This window comes from Prionailurus bengalensis, chromosome B4 (genome assembly GCF_016509475.1).
Source record: "Prionailurus bengalensis isolate Pbe53 chromosome B4, Fcat_Pben_1.1_paternal_pri, whole genome shotgun sequence".
NCBI classification, from domain to species: domain Eukaryota; kingdom Metazoa; phylum Chordata; class Mammalia; order Carnivora; family Felidae; genus Prionailurus; species Prionailurus bengalensis.
The window spans coordinates 88,832,040-88,852,345 of record NC_057358.1 but is presented as its reverse complement, the minus strand read 5'-3'; the positions used below and the strand labels follow the sequence as shown (position 1 = coordinate 88,852,345).

Genomic DNA, 20,306 nt, shown 5'->3' with positions numbered 1-20,306 from the left:
GAATGAGCTTTCGAGCAAATCCATGTCTGATAAACCTTCTACTTTGCCATTTGCCTGTTGTATGCTCTAATCTAGACAGAACGCATATCACTTCTCTCATCTATGAAATGGCAATAATAATGCTGACACCTTGTTTTTTTAAAACAGTTTTTTAATGTTTATTTATTTTTGAGGGAGACAGAGAGACAGAGTATGAGCAGGGGAGGGGCAGAGAGAGAGGGAGACACAGAATCTGAAGCAGGCTCCAGGCTCCGAGCTGTCAGCACAGAGCCCGACCCGGGGCTCGAACTCACAAACTGTGAGATCATGACCTGAGTGGAAGTTGGACGCTTAATTGACTGAACCACCCAGGTGCCCCTCTTGAGTTTTAAATATATAGAAACAAACCAGTTTTAGACATGTAACTATTTTTTTGGAACTAAAATTCATCTTGCTCATGATTCCATATTTGGGTTTTATGATAAAAACTGTGTAGCCAAACCTGGTTTAAAACAGTTACTCTTAAATGATTATGCAATCAATTTAGGATTTAAATTGGTCTGTTTCGAATATCAAATTTCTGCTTAGGCTCCTTCTCTTCCCTTCTCCTACTATCTTCCTTCCCAGCATATCAAAGGCAAGAAAAAGCTCATGTAACACCATGGTGGTGGAGACAGGGAGTCCACCTGTGTCCTCAGAGTCTTTACTGGCCTTGCCTGAGATCTTCTATGGCTCTTGGCCTTTTGCCTCTATGCCCACCCCTTTCTGTCCATGCACCATGACATCTGGTCTGGTGGCATACATAGGACACAATTATTCTTCTCACAGTGATACAGTTACTCCTGCTGATTGGCCCCACCATGGCTGTCTCTGCGATCTTCCAAGATGAGGCTCGAGCAAAATCTTGTCTACGGGTCATCCACTCACAGTCTCTGCTGTGAGAAGCCTTCCCTTATTTCAGCTCTGCCCAGGCAGACACTCTCTTCTTAGGTAATTTCTTCCCCTTTTCAGGGACTATGGAAAGCTTCTGAGTTTAAGACCTCTAAGACACATGTGAGTGGGCAAGGGGCAGAGGGGGAGAAAATCTTAAACAGGCTCCACCCTCAGCATGGAGCCCAACATGGGGCTCGATCCCACAACCCTGGGATCATGACCTGAGCTGAAATCAAGGTTGGACGTTCAACCTACTGAGCCATCCATATGCTCCATTATATCACTTTTTAAAATACTAGTTTTGCAGCCAGTTTTGAGGTAGCAACCTTTTTCAGACTCTTCTTATTCCCTATTTCTAAGAATTTTATCAGGCATAATTGTTGAATTTTGTTCCAAGAAAACTCCTAGACTAGTTTCTACTTTGTGGAAAAGATTTTAACTGTTAATGAATTTTCATAGAAAATAATTCCAGGGGCGCCTGGGTGGCGCAGTCGGTTAAGCGTCCGACTTCAGCCAGGTCACGATCTCACGGTCCGTGAGTTCGAGCCCCGCGTCGGGCTCTGGGCTGATGGCTCAGAGCCTGGAGCCTGTTTCCGATTCTGTGTCTCCCTCTCTCTCTGCCCCTTCCCCGTTCATGCTCTGTCTCTCTCTGTCCCAAAAATAAATAAACGTTGAAAAAAAAAAAAAAATTAAAAAAAAAAAAAAAAAAAAAAAGAAAATAATTCCATATGGTATAATATAATTCAAATATTCTCCTTTACCTGCAGTACTCAAAAGTTAATTTTTCTGAGAAAATTTCCTCTTACTTCTAAGTCTTCAAATGGATTGCTATATACTACTTAACTACATTTTTAACTTTCAATCTATCTAGAATTGCAGTCTGTTTCCTTTTTTAATACTTTTTTGTGTGTTCTTCATTGTCATTATTAATTGTGCCAGTTGTTTTCGATTTTATTAGCTTTTCCTAGGGACTGGCTTTGGCCTTGTTGGTCTTCTCTAGCAAATCTTTGATTTGCATTTTATTCCATGTGCTCTTATGTTTTATTTCTCTCCTTCTCCTTTCTCTGTATGTAATCCATTTTTCTAACTACTTAAGTTGAATACCTACCTTCCCTCTTTTTAACCTGTCTTCTTTTCTAAGATAAACATTTAAGGCTGTAAATCTCCTGTGAAATACCATTTTTGCTGTATCCCACAAGTTTTGGTACGTGAGTTTTGAAAGCTCCTTCAATCCCAAGTATTCTCTAATTTCTCTGTAACTGTCTTCTCTTAGGTGTTGGATGTTTGAGATGATCAATTTTATTTTTGTTTCCTAATGGATCTATTTGTTTTCTATTATTAACGATTTCTAACTCATGTGCATAGAAGTCACAGAATGTAGTCTATAACAGGCTTCAGATAGAAATTGATTAACTTTATTGAGGCTTATTATGTGACCTGGTAAGTGATCAATTTTGTAAATGTTCCACTTGGGAATGGAAGAAAAATGTGTATGCTATTTTTTGTATGTGTATATACAACTTTATATATACATATACAGTACAAGCTTGCTTTGTGAGCATAATTCATTCTGGAAACATGCTTGTAATCCAAAGCACTTGTATATCAAAGCAAATTTCCCCATAACAAATAATGGAAACTCAGATGATTCATTCCACAACCCAAAAATATTCATGTAAAAATGAGTACAATACTGTAATATAATACAAAATAATAAACAAAATACAAAATATAAAGAAAAACAAATTGACCTGCACTGACCTTAGAAAACCTTCGTGGCTGGTGTAGGGAAGACAAGAGAGAGGAGGGTCATTGTGTAGGACGACGTTCACTACCACTAATGGAATCACTGCTATCTGTTGGCTTAATGGAATCTTTCCTTTCTGTGCAATTTTAATGAGGAACCTATCCAACGACACTTGCTTTTGCCTCCTTTTGAGGATTTCGCAGAAATGTGATATTGCATTAACAATCACCCATAATCTTCACAGAAGGGGGAGAGAGAGAGGGAGAGAACCATTGGCTCAGTTGTGATCATGTGACATGTGACATTCGGCATCATGTACTATTCATATTGTAAGACATTGCTCATTTATCAAGTTAAAATTTATTAGAAAGGTTTGCTCATCTTGCAGCACTCATAGAAAAAGTTATTCACAATCCAAGGTTTTACTGTATATTCACACTCATCTTACACATATATTCATTAGAATAAGCTTTTATATTTTTCAGTTAGTGAGGGATTTGTTAAAATCTCCCACTGTGTTATAAGGAGATTTCTCAGTTTCTCTACTCAGCTCTTTTTACTCTGTCAATATTTTCTTTATATATTTTGAAGCTGTTATGAAATACAATCATCTTTTAGGGTTGCAAGATAAAATATAACATGCTTAGGTAATTTGAATTTAAGGTAAACAATGAATAGTTTTTTAGTATGACTATGCCATGTAGTATTTGGGAAGTATTTATAATAAAGAGAACTTGTTGTTTTTCTAAAGGTACAATTTAGCCAAGTGTCCTGTATTTTTATTTGCTAAATATGGCAACTGTATCCATCTTCTGGAGCTTTAAACCTTTTGCCAACAAGTGCTGGCTCTCTTTATCCCTATCTATGCTAGACTTAGAGCCATGGTCAGCTTCCTTTTCCTCTTCCTCCCCCACATCCTCCTCTTCTTCCTGTTCTGTCTGTGCCTGGTAAATCTTTTCCCATTATTTTATTTTCAACTTCTTCATGTCCTTATACTTTGATATGTCTCCTTTTAGCCATGTATAGCCTGACTCTTTTTTTTCAAGTATGACAATTTTTGCCTTTTAACTAATTTTAATCACTTATACTGCCTATCATTATGGACATACTTGGATTTACCTCTCTCCTCTTATTTTCCATTTTGGATTTTCTATTTCTCCTGCTTTTTCTATGTTTTCTGTGTAGTTTTTTTTCCTTTGATATTAGTCTTTTGAACTGAAGATTTTTCTTTTCCTTTTTTTTCTTTTCTATTTGTCTTATTTATTGGTTTTCCCCAACCTAAGGGTTGATTTCTTTCATTAATTCAGGAAAATTCTCAGCCATTATCTATTTCAATACTGCCTTTCCCCTATTTTCTTTATGCTCTCCTTTTGGAACTCTAGCAAGATGCAAGTTGGACCTTTTCACTCTGTCCTCTACATCTTTTTATCTATCTTTGCTATTTTCCATCTCATCGTCCCTCTGTGTCTGGCCTGACATATAGATGAGCCACCTAGGAAGCGCCTTCTCCAGCTCAGTCAAGCCTTGGGATGATTGCTGCCATGGGTATAGCCTCATGAGAGACTCTGAGCTAGAACCACCGAGCTAATTTGCTCCTGAATTTCTGACGTGCAAAGCCATGTGGGATAATGAATGTTTATTGCTGTTGTAAGCCACTAAATTTGGGAGTGTTTTGTTATTAGAGCAAGAAACAAATGATACAATTACTATGCAAGTTAGGTATGCTGTTACTTCCACTGAATTGAAAATTTTATTATGTCACCCCTCCCTTTTTTTTTTAAACAACCAACCAGTGATTTCATCAGGACATCTAAAACAACAAGATCCTTGTAGAAACTCAACTCCGCTTAGAAACTCTCTCTGCTTCATGAAATTACCAAACACTGGAAAGAGTAACATATCTCTGGAGGGCAGGGAGATGTCTGTGATGCACCGATGGTGGCAAGCAGTAGCAAATATCTGGACTGTTATATACAAAAGCTTTTATCCCTGGACTACTGGTTTAAACACACACACACACACACACACACAGACACACACAATGTGTGCGTGCACAGCCATTCTTCTGGAAGGTTTGTGTAGCGTACTTGTTATATTCCACAGAACAGATCTTCACTTATGTCACATAGCACACAACCCTTTTATGTACCCCCCACTCTCTGAATGAGGACACTCTAGAAAAAAACTGAAGGATTGACCTTTTTCTTTTATCCATTTCTCTACCACTCAACCTTTTTATTCGGAACCCTTTTATTCCTTCGACACCTGTTCCCTTCTTGTACCGCTCCCTTTAATGCCCTTCACTATTCGCCTGCTAAGAAAATCTGCTTTCAGGGAAAACCTTCCATTAGTGATGAAATAAATGTAAATTGCCTTCCAATTTGGATTTAAACTACCTTTCTAGCTTTTCTCTCATCCTGCTGCCCCATGAAAATTCTTCACTCTAGTCAGAATATCCCCTGCCTGTGCTTCACACATTTTTGCTTCTGATGGCTGTACTCATGCCATCTCCCCACAAGAGAACCTGTCCTGCTGGCTCGTGCATGTCTTTTCACCTTTCAAAGACCAGATCTGAAACATATCTTCCATGAAGTCTTCTACTGTCACAGTGACTTCTGTCTTCCCTTTTTCTCAACTACTACTGCAATCCTTTATACTGTCCCTGTGGGGCTCCTGGGACTTACAGCTTAGCTATCTTTGTGCCTGGTTAACAACATCCTCCCTCACCACCCTCAAGCCCTAAATGCACACAGATAAGCCTTACTTCCCCTCTGTCCGCCTCGTTTTTAAGTTCTTCGAAGGCAGAAATGGGTGTCATCCTTGTCTTCTTCACCCCTCTCAGTGCAGTTCATTCTTTGTGCCTAGTTCCTGTTCAGGAGAGAATGGTCATATGGGGAGGGATAAACACTTCTCCCCACAAGATGGGTCACAAGGTGTGTGGTGGCCAAGGTCCTCAAGGGGGCAGTAAAGGACTAGTTGTTTAATGTCCACCAGCAGAAGTAATTAATATTTAGTCCTTAAAGATTTGTCACATGGTCCCCAGGGAGTAAATTAAATGCAGAAGATGGGAAGGAGACAAACAGGAATTATTTGGAATTCAGCCTAAATAGGATTAGGAACCTGGAACAGAAACCAACCATACGATGACCATCAAATGGCGGGGGGGGGGGGGGGGGGGGGGGGGGGGGAGGGTTGGCAGACCAGAAAGTCTGTAAAAAGAAAAGCAAAAATGTTCCAAAACACATGTGTAAGACTCAGAATTCAAGTTGGTCAGGAGACAAGGTCTAGCTCAGGTTCATGTTTTGACGAGAAAGAGAGCTAGGCTCAGATTATGGTGAACCAACAGGTAGGGCTCTCAGGAGGAGGACAGAAAACCAACTATGGTCTGGGTCAAATTATCCTTAAACATTGCCAAATTTCTAAAAATTACATTGCAATATACTTATGAAAATAAGACAAAATCTTAAGTAAATATTAGCGAACAGAATTCAGCATCACCTTAAAAAACGATAGTACAGCATGACCAAATAGGGTTTAAGCCAGAAATACATAAATATTCTTCAATATTAAGAAATATAATATATTTATTATAAGGAGTACTAACACAGTATAGAAGAAATATATATGATCCTCTCTAATCACTTATTTTGAGAGAGAAAGAGAGAGAGAGAGAATCCCAAGCAATGCAGGCTCCACCTTCTAAGTGCAGAGCCTGATGTGGGGTTCGAACTCACGAACCGTGAGATCATGACCTGAGTCAAAATCAAGAGTCAGGCACTTAACCAACTGAACCTCCCAGGTGCTCCTGAAAGTGACTTTTAACATAATCCAATGCCCAGTCTCGATAACAACACTTAACAAAATGAACAATTTCTTAACATGATAATATCTTAATGTGTATTATCTAATACAACTTAATAAGTGGATAACTTAGAGGCATGAAATTTAGAGAAGTAATAAATTTATTACTATTTCTAGATATCTTGATTATTAAGCAGGTAATTCTTAAAGATTCAACTGAAAAAGTTCAAGTAACAAGAGACTTCAAAAAGACATTGTGGAATAAAAATATGCAGAACTAATGCCTTCTAAAATACATCTAACAATTAACTGAAAGATATAATGGAAGAAAATCTCACCTACAATAGCAACAAGATGATTAAACACTTAGGAATACATTTAACAAGAAACGGATAAAGCCTTTATGAGAAACATTAACATGTTCCTGAAGAACACGTACACACACACAAGATTTTTAGTATATGTACTATTATTTGGAATAGCAAGATTCAAAATCGTAAGATTTCAGTTCTACCTAAAGTAAAATATGCATTTAATGTGGTTCCCATTAAAATATTGAGCATAAAACCTTTGGCTTGCCTTTCTCCGGTCCTCAAGCAAATCAAGTTTGTCTTGACAAATAGGATAATGACTTCTCCAATTTTTCCCCTCTCCCTCTACTGAGTGAGAACCTGGGCTAATAAGAACATGAGGCAAGAAAATGAGCACATCTCTACTGAAGGATGAAAAAAGAAAGAAGGTGGGGGAAAGAGAGAGAGGAAGAGAAAGAATGAGGAAGGAAAAAACATATAGATCGTCCAGCTCATACAAAAAAATGGTGCAAGAAACAAATAGCCAGGATATCTCTTAGAAGAGCAGTGAAAGTATCAGGTACTAAAACATATTACGAAGCCTCAATAGTTACCATCGTGTGACCTGTAAATAGAACAGTACATAGCATAGGACATAAAATCCATGAATAGATCCAAATATGTATAAGGAATTCGTATGTAATAAAGATGGCAAACAAAATCAGCGAGATAAGGAAGAACTTTTAAATAAATGTTGTTGAGACATTTGGCCGGATTTTGGTAAAACTAGAAGTCCCTGGGAGCAGTTACCTTTTAAAGAGACATTTCTTAAAATGTGTTCCTCAGATCATTTCGTCAGAAAGATCAGTTACATATTGAAACACAGGTTCCAAGAATCACCCACTGAATCAAAAATTTAAGTAACTCCTGAGAACTTGCATATTACCAAGTTTCTCGGATGATTCTGATGGATACACAATTGGGAATTTCTCCTTTAAACCATCTCTCCTGGATGATTGCATCTCTCCTGCTAAGTCAACTCTCCTTGCTTTTTTTCCCCCGTTGGGTCTATAGCTTTAGCCACTACATCCAGGTAATTGGAGGCAATTGAAAGGGCACTGAAGTCCCTCCCTATTCTGTTTGACTGAAATATATAAAATTCTCTTTCAAACCCTTAGTTTAGCTAAGATAAAGCTGGAATTTCTTTATATAAATGTTCAGTAGAAAATAAAACAGCTCTTTACCTCCTTGGCTGTTAGAAGCTTGGTCGCCATCATGATCCACACAGTAACTTTCTGGACCAGGAAGTTCATGACCAACCGACTACCTCAGTGGAACCAGAGGGTCAGTGATGTTCTTTACCCCAGAAAGGCAACAGTACCTACGACAGAAATTCAGGAAAAATTAGCCAAAATGTACAAGACCACACCAGACGTCCTCTTTGTATTTGGATTCAGAACCCATTGTGGTGGTGGCAAAACTGGCTTTGGCATGATTTATGATTCCTCAGATTATGTACAGAAAACGAACCCAGACATCGACTTGCAGGACATGGCTTGTATGAGAAGAAAAAGACATCAAGAAAACAGCAAAAGGAATGCAAGAACAGAGTAAAGAAAGTCAGGGGGACTGCACAAGCCAATGTTGGTGCCGGCAAAAAGAAGGAGTAATAATTCTGCGGTAACTATCCGTGGTGATTAATCGTGCCGGTATTTCATGAGAGGATTAATAAACTAAGACCTTTTAAAAAAAGAAAATAAGGGGCACCTGGGTGGTTCAGTCGGTTAAGCATGTGACTTTGGCTCAGGTCATGAACTCGTGGCTCATGGGTTCAAGCCCCACATCAGGCTCTGTGCTGACAGCTTAGAGTCTGGACCCTGCTTTGGATTCTGTCTCTGTCTCTCTCTCTCTCTCAAAACTAGAGAATGCCCTCCCCCGCTTGCACTCTGTCTCTGTCTCTCTCTCTCAAAAATAAATATACATTAAAAATATTAAAAAAAAAAAAGAAAAGAAATGCAAAGTTATACAAATGGATTTGGTTATCTAGTGCTGATTTCTTATTCTGTTATCTGAAGTCAAGTCTCTGACCAGGGCTGGTAAAATGAGGGGGTGTACCCCCCATAAATGCAGACGTTGCTCAAGACTTGCTCTGGGTCCCTCTGCTCCTTTCCTGAGACTTCACAATTCATTGCTATGTGGTAGATAACTCAGAGGTTTATATGTGCAGCCCAGATATCTCCTCAAAGTTCCAGATTTGATGTACAAATGCTTGGCATGTTCTCTTTTATATCTCTAATGTACCTCAAACTCAACATTTTCAAAAATGAATTCTTTTTTTGAAGTTTATTTATTTATTTTTGGAGAGAGAAAGAGAGAGAGAGAGAGAGAGAGAGAGAGAGAGAGAGAGAATCCCAAGCAGTTTCCGTGCTTTCAGCACAGAGCCCAACGTGGGACTAAAACTCGTGAATCGAGATCGTGACCTGCGCTAAAATCAAGAGTCTGACTGACTGAGCTACTCAGACACCCCTCAAAACTGAATTATCACTCGCTCAGCACTACCTTCCCCACCCCCACTGAAACCAGTCTCCTTTCAGCATACTCCTGTCTTGGGCAAGAGCATCACCATCCGACCGGTTAGGTAAGGCCAAAGTGCTGGATTCGTTCTGGACACCACCTCTTTCCTTCACTTCCCAATGTAATCCACCTTAAAGTCTTGTGAATTCTCCCACTTAAATATCTCTCACATTTATCTACTTACCTCTACTTCTACAACGCCCCCAATCCAACCTCCCCTAATCACAAGCATCTCCTAACTTGTCTCTTCGCTTCCATTAAACAGGTGAGCTAGACAATATTCAAAAGGATCGTGTTTGGGGGGGGCACCTCAACCCAGTTAATAATATACTTTAGTTTCCGATTGCTCTTGAGATAAAAACAAAAATCCCTCAATGTGGCCTAAGAGGTCCTATAGGTGCTCTCCTTACCTATCCCTTCACTTTCCTCTCCCCTCCTTTCTTCATTCTCTTTGCTTTAGCAACACAGCTCTGTTGTCAGGGCCTCCTGCTAACAATGCTCTCTCCCGGCTCAGACCATGTTCACCTGCCAGTGCCTCCACTTGGATTTCTCTACTCTCTTTGGGCCGACTTAGCTCTTATTCTTCCTTCCATATTTTAGCTCCGTAGTCATGTCCCTGGGGAAACTGAATTTAATTCCCCTTGTATACTCTCTCATCGCATCATGCCCCCCACCCCCAGCACTTGTCATCCATGGAATTTAACATTTATTTGTATGATTTTGTTTTTCATGATTGTCTGTGCACTAGACTGTAAGCTCCAGAGGACAGGGACTGTGAATGCTTTGCTCACCACCGGATCCCAGCACCTACCACAGTGACTGCCTCAGAGCATGGGCTCGTTGACAATACTGATTGAATGAGCCAATAAACTCATTCCCAGTTCCTTTAGTTCTTTAATGTTGTCCAGGGTGGAAATGAGATGAAAGGTTGGGCAAAGGTGTTCAACAAGACAAATAATTGCAGCTAATGTTTATTGAGAGTATTTTCTATGCCTGTATATTACTGGCATACACATTATATGCATTATCTCAGTTTGCTTTCCTACATCCTTAAAAAGTAAACACCATCACGTCCCCTATTTTAAAGATGAGGAAATAGGACTAGAGAGGTTAAAGAACTTGTCCAAAGTCATTCAGCTCAGAAGGGGCAGAGTTGAAATTCAACCCTGGGTCTTCTCTGCCTCCGCAGCCTAAGCTCTTAACCACTAAGGCGTCCAGCTCTAGTCTCCCAGCTCGAGGTTTGTTTGTACTGACCTCACTTTCATGTCTAGTGGAATTATGCCTTTCATCGAAACTTCTTACTTTTTTCTCCTCCAGCTTGTGTGTTTCTAGATTACCTTCTCTGGATCCAATTGTGCTGTACTGTGCAGCTGCTGGGAGCCTCTTAGATCCCTGCCTTGTAGCCTGGACCCCAACTGCAGGGTGATGAAGAGGCTTGTTATCTGGCCTCTTCTGAGCCTTAGGCATCTTGCTTCTATTTTGAAGTCAGTACCTTCACCTCTTCTGGGCAATTCTGAGTTCCTGGAAATCTAGTATCTACCAGTAACCCACTTGCTTTTCAGTCAGTTTGAGTATAGTCCAAAGCAGTCATCCCTCTACTGAAATTTGATTTCATTTTACCTAGCATTTAAGCACTGCCTCACTGAGCAGTCATATAGCCTTGATGGCAGACCCCCCTCTTTCCCTGGAGCCTACATGTTCCTAATAACTTCCCTCTGAAGACCTAAAGCAGATTTCCTATGTCTTCCTAATTTGAAGACTCGCAGTTCTTTTAGAAATGCCAACAAAGTTTCTATTCTCTGAGGAAACCTTCTGGATCTCAGTTTGTGTAGGGAACAGTTAACTAATAGACCCTGTATCCAATAACCTTGCCTTGAGATTACTCACTTCTACAATGTTCTCTTTGATGGTACATTGCCATCTAAGGAAGTGGTTTCACAGCATATCACAATTAGTGAAAATTCTGTAAATCCTGGATATCAAAAACAAATTAATTCCTAGCTTGGAAGATCGGTTATTTACTCAATATATTCACCAAGTTTCATGATTGTGCAGGTAAATTAACTCATTCATACTGGGCTACAGATAATTGATAATATTTATGCCAACATAATATTCAGCTGTAGCAAATACTTTGAGCAAAGGAGATAATTTCAAGTATCAGTTATCAAGAAGTGACTTATTAGATCATTTGTATTATTTTGTGGGATGAAATTGACCAGCTATTGACTTGAGACTATCAATCATTTCATTAAAGACTATTTTATACATATAGCCTTCAAAGTCTTAGGTTAATTTATCAAGCAAGTACTTTGTGTGAGGCACTATAATCAATGACTTACATCTTTTTGGAGGAAATTGTTAAAGTAGCTTGTCTGTGAGCCATTCACTTTTTTTTTTTTTTTTTTTTTTTTACTGGATGGGGAGGGGTGTGGTTGAGGGACTCTTCTAGGGAAAAGAAAAGAAGGCAGCTGACTGATTTAGTCCCCTTGCCAAGGGTTCCTGACAAATAGATTGGCGCTATTTGCTAGTGAAAAGAGTCCTTAGCTATAACATGTTCTCAGTAGTCTGTCCTTGGCTAAAGGATCTTTTAAAGTAAGTATACCCAGGGGTGCCTGGGTGGCTCAGTTGATCGAGCATCTGACTTCGGCTTAGGTCATGATCTCATCGTTCGTGGATTCAAGCCCTGCGTTGGGCTCCGTGCTGACAGCTCCGAGCCTGGAGCCTGCTTTGGATTCTGTGTCTACCTCTCTCACTGCTCCTACCCTGCTCTTGCTCTGTCTCTCAAAAAAAAAAAAAACACCCACAAAAGTTAGAAAAAATTAAACTAAATATACCCAGAATCTATAGATCTATGAGACTTCTTCTTGGACAATGTCTCTGGTATATAAAATGAAGACGTTTTATAACTTAAATGCTCCGTTCCATATCAGGTTAAAAAACTCACAAAAACTGACTTGGAGACCTCATCTGTTATTCTGGGAGAAAGTATAGGTTTGGCCTGGGGACAAAAGGACCTAAGGACCACACAGTGCACCCCAGACCTCTCTGCTTTCTTTGTGCCTCTTCATTGTCAGTATTTTTGAAATGATTAGCAAATATTGGTATTAGATATTTCCCTTACGTGTGAGTTGGATTGGACATTTTGATTCTGAATGATAGCACACTTATACTATCTATTTAATTCTCTCGACCTCTAAGTTGGGTATCATTTATTCCATTCTGTAAATGAAAAGACAGAAATTTAGGTTCAAAAGCCAACCCAAAGTTACACAGCTAGTTCATGTCTACTTATTTCCAAAGTTTTCATTCTTTCTAATACACCTTTAACTAGTTTAAGTACATTATTAGTTTGAGTTTTTTTTAATATGAAATTTATTGTCAAATTGGTTTCCATACAACACCCAGTGCTCATCCCAACAGGTGTCCTCCTCAATACCCATATCCCAGTTTTTAAGAGTCTCTTATGTTTTGTTTCCCTCTCTCTCTAATTTTTTTTCCTTCCCCTCCCCCATGGTCTTCTGTTAAGTTTCTCAGGATCCACATAAGAGTGAAAACATATGGTAACTGTCTTTCTCTGTATGGCTTATTTCACTTAGCATCACACTCTCCAGTTCCATCCACGTTGCTACAAAAGGCCAGATTTCATTCTTTCTCATTGCCATGTAGTATTCCGTGGTGTATATAAACCACAATTTCTTTATCCATTCGTCTGTTGATGGACATTTAGGTTCTTTCCACAATTTGGCTCTTGTTGAGACATTGGGGTACAAGTGCCCCTATGCATCAGCACTCCTGTATCCCTTGGGTAAATTCCTAGCAGTGCTATTGCTGTCATAGGGTAGATCTATTTTTAATTTTTTGAGGAACCTCCACACTGTTTTCCAGAGCAGCTGCATCAGTTTGCATTCCCACCAACAAACAGTGCAAGAGGGTTCCCGTTTCTCCACATCCTCGCCAGCATCTATAGTCTCCTGATTGTTCATTTTTAGCCACTCTGACTGACATGAGGTGGTATCTGAGTGTGGTTTTGATTCGTATTTCCCTGATGAGGAGCGACGTTGAGCATCTTTTCATATGCCTGTTGGCCATCTGGATGTCTTCTTTAGAGAAGTGTCTATTCATGTTTTCTGCCCACTTCTTCACTGGGTTATTTGTTTTTCAGGTGTGGAGTTTGGCGAGCTCTTTATAGATTCTGGATACTAGCCCTTTGTCCCATATGTCATTTGCAAATATCTTTTCCCATTCCATTGGTTGCCTTTTAGTTTTGTTGATTGTTTGCAGTGCAGAAGCTTTTTATCTTCATGAGGTCCTAATAGTTCATTTTTGCTTTTAATTCCCTTGCCTTTGGAGATGTGTCAAGTAAGAAATTGCTGCGGCTGAGGTCAGAGAGGTTTTTCCTGCTTTCTCCTCTAGGATGGTTTCCTGTCTCACATACAGGTCTTTATCGATTTTATTTTTGTGAATGATATAAGAAAGTAGTCTAGTTTCATTCTTCGGCATGTTGCCCTCTAGTCTCCCAGCACCATTTGTAAAAGAGACTGTCTTTTTTCCATTGGATATTCTTTCCTGCTTTGTCAAAGATGAGTTGGACATACTTTTGTGGGTCTAATTCTGGGGTTTCTATTCTATTCCATTGGTCTATGTGTCTGTTTTTGTGCCAATACCATGTTGTCTTCATGATTACAGCTTTGTAGTAGAGGCTAAAGTCTAGGATTGTGATGCCTCCTGCTTTGGTCTTCTTCTTCAATATTACTTTGGCTATTCAGGGTCTTTTGTGATTCCATACGAATTTTAGGATTGCTTGTTCTAGCTTTGAGAAGAATGCTGGTGCAATTTTGACTGGGATTGCATTGAATGTGTAGATAGCTTTGGGTAGTATTGGCATTTTAACAATATTTAATCTTCCAATCCATGAGCACGGAACGTTTTTCCATTTCTTTGTATCTTCTTCAATTTCCTTCATAAGCTTTCCATAGTTTTCAGCATTCAGATCTTTTACATCTTTGGTTAGGTTTATTCCCAGGTATTTTATGATTCTTGGTGCAATTGTGAATGGGATCAGTTCTTTATTTGTCTTTGTGTTGCTTCATTATTAGTGTATAAGAATGAGACTGATTTTTGTACATTGATTTTATATCCTGCGACTTTGCTGAATTCATGTATCAGTTATAGCGGACTTTTGGTGGAGTCTATCGGGTTTTCCATGTATAATATCATGTCATCCACAAAAAGTGAAAGCTTGACTTCATCTTTATTAGTTTGAGTTTTAAATGTTATTGTTTCTTGAAAGAAGCCAGATGATTCAAAAGTAGAGATGATGGGCCTTAAAGCAATTTTTGTTGCAGATTTGTTTCTTTCTGCAATGTGAATTGCAGTGGCTAGAAGCTAGGTTGGACTGCATTTGTAAGTGTATGAGGAAATGATACATACTAACCTCAAGTGACTATTTCAGAGGGTATGTTTAATAGCCTGAGATAGTCCCGAGTCTGAGTGGCTCAGTCAGTTAAGTGTCTGACTTCGGCTCAGGTCATGATCTGGCAGGTGGTGGGCTTGAACCCCACATTGGGCTCTGTGCTAACAGCTCAGAACCTGGAGCCTGCTTCAGATTCTGTCTCCTTCTCTCTCTCTGCCCCTCCTCCACTTGCACTTGTGTGCGTGTGTGCTCTTTCTCTTTCACTCAAAAATAAATGTTAAAAAAATAGTGAGAGGCAGCAACAAAGAATTGATGACCTTGTGCAGGGGGAAAATTGCCCACTCACTTACACCTGTAATGACTTAAATGAATTTAAAGGCACCTGAAGCAGAGATCCAGTCTAGATGGGAAAGCCATTCCATGAGAAAATGGGGCCAGCAAGGATTTTTGGAGAGCAGTTCCAGCATTTGCCCAATCCTGCACTATATTATGAAAATTACGTAAGTATGGGCAAGGAGGAGAAATCTTCTAATATGTGAACTCTGAGCAGTTATAGCTAGAAGGACTAGAGACTCTCTATAATTGAGATAAAATTGATAGTTTTAGTGCAAGTACATAGAAAATTAGCTGCAAATTACATGGAACAAGGAACACTATAAAAAGGAAGTGGTGTAAAGAAAACCAAATTCTAGTGCTAAAAAGAACAATTGTCAAAAGATAAAATATAAATGTGTAATAAAAAAGGGAAAAATCCAATCTTCCACATAATTGTCACCAAATTATCAACTATTTTGAAAAAAGGAAAATGATCAGTTTTTGCTTTTCAGGAGGTAAAATTCACAGGGGGAATTTAGCTCCTACTAGGAGTTTAAATAGGCACCACCTTTCTGGGAAACTAATTTAGAAATGTGTATTAAGAGCTTTAAACATGTTTATATTTTTTGACTGAGTAAATTTGGCATAAATTTATCTGAAATAATAAAATTGTATACCAGGATATATATCGTTATTTATTTACAACAGTAAAAAGCTGAAAAATAGCTTAATGGAGTGATAAAAATTATTAAATCTAATCATATGGCAAAAACATACTACACAGGCATTAAAGATTATGTTCTTTTTAAATTTTGTTTATACATTTTTTTAACATTTATTTATTTTTGAGACACAGAGAGATAGAGCATAAACGGGGGAGGGGCAGAGAGAGAGGGAGACACAGAATCGGAAGCAGGCTCCAGTCTCTGAGCCATCAGCCCAGAGCCCGAGGTGGGGCTCGAACTCAAGGATTGTGAGATCGGGACCTGAGCCAAAGTCGGACGCTCAACCGACTGAGCCACCCAGGCGCCCCTAAAGATTATGTTCTTAATAAGGCATGAAAGTGTGCCCAATGTATTATTTTTATAATAAAAATGGTACTATACAAAAACATTCTGGTGGTAAAAATGGGTAGACTGGGAATCTGGTTTAAAAAAAAAAAAAGCCTCTTCTAGAATTCCTTTTGGGCAAAAAATTTTCCAAGATTGCTTTTCCAGAGAATGTTCTGGTTGCCAAAATAGACAAGGTGAATCACGCAACTGGAACTAAGATTTAGAAAAGAGTAACATGCAGGACTAATAAGATTATTTAATAAATGAGACTTTCTAATAAGGCACAATCTAGAATTGCTTCTTCAGGTAGGGAAGGAAAAGAGCATAGATAAGGGTACTGAAATTTTCATTTAGGAAAATGACTTTAGTAATAATGGCAACAACAAAATATTGAACTCCCATGTGACAGTAATTGCAGTTCTGGTATCCATTGATTTACAAAATGCATGGTTGGGGCGCCTGGGTGGCTCAGTCAGTTAAGCATCCGACTTTGGCTCAGGTCATGATATCACGGTTCATGAGTTCGAGCCCCACATCGGGCTCTGTGCTAACAGCTCAGAACCTGGAGCTTGCTTCGGATGCTGTGTCTCCCTCTCTCTGTGCCTCCCCGACTCGTGTTCTGTTTCTCTTCCTATCTCTCTCTCTTTCTCTCAAAAATAAATAAACATTAAGAAAAAAAAAGAAAATGCATTGTGATAAACAACTTTCAGGAATTCAGTAATACCTTCAATGATTAGCATTTTGTTCATTGCAATGAGGCCTATATACATTTGAAAGATAGATGCTTACATTTGTGTGAACCACTCTGCTAATAAATCAACAGTCAAAGCTTGGAATGGTATATGAATTCACAGGTTCCTTGCAATAATTCCACGATCCCCTAGAAGGAATGGGAAACTTTGTATAGATTTGGGACAAGATAGACTAGAAAAATTCTCTTTGCTCCCTTCTATTAGAAGCACACTACATTAAAGATAATTTAATCAGAGTTGGTGCATAGGAATGGCGTTATTTCTGATATCAGCAGAATGTCAGAACAAACTTTGGCAGCTAATGTGGTAACTAATTATTTTAGCTGCTCTGTGGCGCTCTTCCCATCTAATGAGTTATTGACATTGCTCACTTCTGATGAAGGGGGAAGGGAAAGGTCAGATAGAGTCTGGGACCTAAGAACTTATCTGAGGTCCTTAGTCGATTTTTTTTAAAACTCACAGAAGGCACACTCATCTTAAATGAAGATGCGTTTGATTTGTGAGAACCAATTTTAAAAAGAAGTGATCATAGGCCTCTCCTCCAGCCATCCCAGATGCCAAAAGGAAAGAAAGCTAAGGGGAAGAAGTTGGCCCCTGCCCCTGTTGTTATGAAGAAACAGGAGGACAAGAAGGTGGTCAATCTCCTGTTTGAGAAGAGGCCCAAGAATTTTGGCATCGGACAGGACATCCAGCCCCAAAGGGACCTTACCCGTTTTGTCAAATGGCCCTGCTACATCCGGCTGCAGTGGCAAAGGGCTAGTCTCTATAAACGTCTAAAAGTCCCTCCTATGATTAACCAGGCCCTGGACCGCCAAACAGCTAGGCCCTGGACCTAGGCCCTGGACCACCAAACAGCTACTCAACTATTAAGCTGGCCCACACATACAGACCAGAGACAAAGCAAAAGAAGAAACAGAGTTTGTTGGCCCGGGTTGAGAAGAAAGCTGCCAGAAAGAGGATGTCCCCACTGAGAGATTGCCTGTCCTTCAAGCTGGGGTTAATACTGTCACCCCTAGTGGAGAACAAGAAGCCTGACCTGGTAGTGATTGCACATGCTGTGGATCCCACTGAGCTGGCCATCTCTCTGCCTGTCCTGTGTGGTAAGATAGAGGCTTCCTACTGCAACATCAAGGGGAAGGCCAGGCTGGGGCGTCTGGTCCACAGGAAGATCTGTACCACCATCGCCTTCACACAGGTTGCCTCGGAAGACAAAGGAGCTCGGGCTGAGCTGGTAGAAGCCATCAGGACTAACGACAATGGCAGATATCATGAGATCTGCTGTTACTGGGGAGGCAACGTCCTATAGCCAAAGTCCAGGACTCCCACTGCCAAGCTGGAAAAGGCAAAGGCTAAAGAACTGGCCATCAAACTGGAAAGTGGATGCTGTTGAATTTTCTGTACATAAAGTTAATAATAATAAAGTTAATAAAAAGTTCTCTTTCAGCCAGTGTTGAAGAAGAAGAGGAGGAGAAGGAGGAGAAGGAGGAGAAGGAAGAGGAAAAGGAAGAGGAAGAGGAAGAGGAAGAGGAAGAGGAAGAAGAAGAAGAAGAAGAAGAAGAAGAAGAAGAAGAAGAAATTATATTTTGAAATCCACAGGGATCTGGCTTGAAAAACCAAGCTAAAGTGTAGAGAACTAAAGCATAGATTTCTTAAAAATTAAATATAACATAAGAAGGAATGAAGGATATGGTATGAGTAGTGTCTGGCACAGAAAGGTCAGGAGCAAAAAAACCCACCATCTTGCTTGGCTACAAAGAGGAGCCTAAAGAGAAAGAGAGAGGGAATATATTTGTCTGCTTGGGCTGCCATAACAAAAAACCACAGACTAGGTGGCTTAAACAACAGGCATTCATTTTCTTACAGCTCTGGAGACTGAAAGTGTGAGATCAAGGTGCCAGCAGGGTTGGTTTCTGGTGTCAACTCTTCCTGGCTTACAGAAAGCCACCTTCTCACTGTGCTCTCCTGTGGCCTCTTCTCCGCACATGCAGAGGGAGATCTCTGGTATCCCTTCATCTTATAAGGACGCTCATCCTATTGGATGAGGGCCCTATTCTTATGACCTCATTTAATCATAATTGTTTCTTTAAAGACCCTATCTCCAAATATAGTCCCATTAAGGTTAGGATGTCACCATATGAATTTGAGGTGAGACAGTTCAGACCATAACAGGGGGAGAAGAGAGAAAGAATTAGGTGTAGATGGAGTCTCTCTGTCTTTTTCATCCAAGAGAAAACCTGAAGTGGGGTGTTGTGGGCATCAGATAGTGATTCAAGGATAGAACTGAAGACTGAGATTAAGCATGTGGGTAATCAATCAATTATGTCTATGTCATGGAGCCCCAGTCAAGTCTCTGAACCCAGAGAATTGGGTGAGCTTCCCTAGTTGGCAATACTCCATGCATATTGTCAACACATCAATGCTTGGAAAGTAACACGTCCTGACTGCATAGAGAGAGAACAATGGTAACCCCACCATTGGTACTTATCCAGAGTCCACTCTTCCCTTGGCGAAGTTTAATCTGTATACCTTCCTTGTAATAAATGATAGCTGTAAGTATAAGTACTTACAATGAGTTTTGTGAGTCCTTCTAGTGAATTATCAATCTTGAGGGTGGTTTTGGGGACCTTCTGAACTTGTAGTTCGTGTCAGAAGAGAGAATAGTCCTATTGCAGGGACAGTGCTGCTTCCTTTAACTTCTCATTTGTCTAACTAACGTAGAGGACACCAGAGAATGATACAGGCTAGTAGCAGAGGAAGAATTTTCAAAATTCAAAATTCTAAGTCTTAAAAGAATTATCTCAGGGGCACCTGGGTGGCTCAGCCAGCTGAGCATCTGACTCTTGATTTCAGCTCAGGCCATGATTTCACGGTTATGGGATGGAGCCCCACATTGGGATCCACACTGGGCATGAAGCCTGCTTAAGATTCTCTCTTTCTCCCTCCCTTCTGCCCCTCGCATGCTCACTCTTCATTTCTCTCTCTCTCTCTCTCTCTCTCTCACCCACACACAAAAAATTGTCTCTTGTGCTAACACAAGTGTGTTAACTAGAATCTCAATATTTGTTCCTCTCTCACATAAAACTTATGAAATTTCCCTGGTCCCTCAATAAAAAGCAAAAATAAATGCAAAAACTTTTTTCTGTTTACATAGTTGTTGCTAATGTTTGGTCAGACCAGACCACCTGCGCATGTTGGCCAAAAAAGAGCAAAGCCAGATTCCTTCTACTACTTTTCAAGTTCTCCTGGTAAAGGGAGTGAAGAGGCCTTGGCTCCTTGAGGTGGAATATGAGATAGAAAGTTACTAGTGGCAAGCAGTGGAAGTTATATTTCAGAAATAAGAGAAGAGAGTCAATGTCATGTGTTAAACTCAACTTTTATGACAAGATCAAAATAATTTCTTAAGGATACTAGTCTTCAATTTATTACAAATTCCAAAATAATTCTAAA

At 39.7% G+C, this 20,306-nt stretch overlaps 2 pseudogenes; both read left to right on the top strand.

Moving 5' to 3' along the window:
* The first annotated feature begins 8,000 nt into the window (after window positions 1–8,000).
* On the top strand, window positions 8,001–8,420 carry LOC122473152 (annotated as a pseudogene).
* Window positions 8,421–17,413: 8,993 nt separating this feature from the next.
* On the top strand, window positions 17,414–18,249 carry LOC122473654 (annotated as a pseudogene).
* Window positions 18,250–20,306: the final 2,057 nt, after the last annotated feature.